The sequence below is a fragment of the Chlorocebus sabaeus genome, chromosome 26, assembly GCF_047675955.1.
Source record: "Chlorocebus sabaeus isolate Y175 chromosome 26, mChlSab1.0.hap1, whole genome shotgun sequence".
Taxonomy (NCBI): domain Eukaryota; kingdom Metazoa; phylum Chordata; class Mammalia; order Primates; family Cercopithecidae; genus Chlorocebus; species Chlorocebus sabaeus.
Genome location: NC_132929.1, coordinates 55,038,221 through 55,039,824, shown reverse-complemented (window position 1 = coordinate 55,039,824; position 1,604 = coordinate 55,038,221). Strand labels below are relative to the sequence as shown.

General features: G+C 42.3%; 1 pseudogene; it reads left to right on the top strand.

Moving 5' to 3' along the window:
* The first annotated feature begins 409 nt into the window (after positions 1-409).
* On the top strand, positions 410-507 carry LOC119628171 (U6 spliceosomal RNA; annotated as a pseudogene).
* The last annotated feature ends 1,097 nt before the right edge of the window (positions 508-1,604 follow it).

Below are 1,604 nucleotides of genomic sequence, written 5' to 3'. Positions count from 1 at the left end.
TCTAATAAAACTACAAAAAATTAGCCAGGCGTGGTGGCGGGCACCTGTAGTCCCAGCTACTCGGGAGCCTGAGGCAAGGAGAATGGCGTGAACCCGGGAGGCGGAGCTTGCAGTGAGCCAAGATCGCGCCACTGCACTCCAGCATGGGCGACAGAGCGAGACTCCGTCTCAAAACAAATTATAATTATTATTATTATATTATTTGTAGAGACAAGGTCTCCTCCCCTATGTTGCCCACGCTAGTTTCAAACTCCTGGGCTCAAGTAATCCTCCCATCTCAGCCTCCCAAAGTGCTGGGATTATAGGTGTGAGCCACCACGCTCGGCAAGCAAATCTTTAAATACCTAACCAGTAACACTAATGTTCAAGAGACCATGAGTACACATTAAAAAATCACATCTAGGGCTCATTTTGTTAGCAAAAATATTAAACATTCAAACAATAAAGATTAGCATGGCCTCTGTGCCCAAGAATGACACGTAAATTCTTGAAGTGTTTCATTTTTTTTTAAGTCACATCTACATGAACGAGAACATTCAACAGCTCAAAGATACCAGGCAACAACAATCCCTATTTGTTAGAAGTCCAACTAAATAAATCAGTACAGTTGTGACAAAAAGGAAAGGGTAACGAAAAAGAGAACAAGGAAGCCGAATGAAGGCGGCAGCAGGAAGGCAACTATGGGTAGAAGCAGTTCCCTTTAAACAACCCAAACAAATTCTGCTTCTTTGGAACTTATTCCTATTTCCCTCTTGCACTCATTTTCCCTCTTGTATTGCTGCTGTAACTCTTGCGAACTGAACTTATCTGCTGCTTTGCATTTTAATTCTGTTTTTTGAGGTTTTTTTTTTTTTTGAGACAGAGTTTCACTCTTGTTGCCCAGGATGGAATGCAATGGCGCGATCTTGGCTCACTGCAACCTCCGCCTCCTGGGTTCAAGCAATTCTCCTGCCACAGCCTCCTGAGTAGCTGGGATTACAGGCATGCGCCACAACGCCCGGCTAATATTTGTATTTTTAGTAGAGATGAGGTTTCTCCATGTTGGTCAGGCTGGTGTCTAATTCCTGACCTCAGATGATCCACCCGCCTCAGTCTCCCAAAGTGCTGCGATTACAAACGTGAGGCACTGCACTCGGCTGCATTTTAATTCTAAGCGTCTGCCACCCTCTACCCAAGTACAGACCACTTTAGTGTCTCTATCAAAGGGGAGAAATGTTGCCCTTTACAACCTTTGTATTATTTTAACATGTTGTCTACTGACATTTTTGGTTGTTTCTAGGGTAAACCCGTAAAATAAACAATTACAGACAGAAAAAAAGCTGACCATAATTTTATACAGGTAAAAATGCCCTTAATTAATGCTCAGAGTAACAATTTGGGGAAAGTAAAAGAACAGTCATGTAAACGTCTAACTTTTTAGCTAGGACTCAAGACAGCAAACTCCCAAAGCTGCTATGGATTAGCGCTACGTACTAAAGCTAAAGCATTATCATTCCATCAAGGCCATACCAGAAACAAAGCACGCACCTGAAAAACCACTGTCTAAATACAAGGAATACACAAATATACAATGGTTTTTGTAAGGCATCAACACAAGCACACTG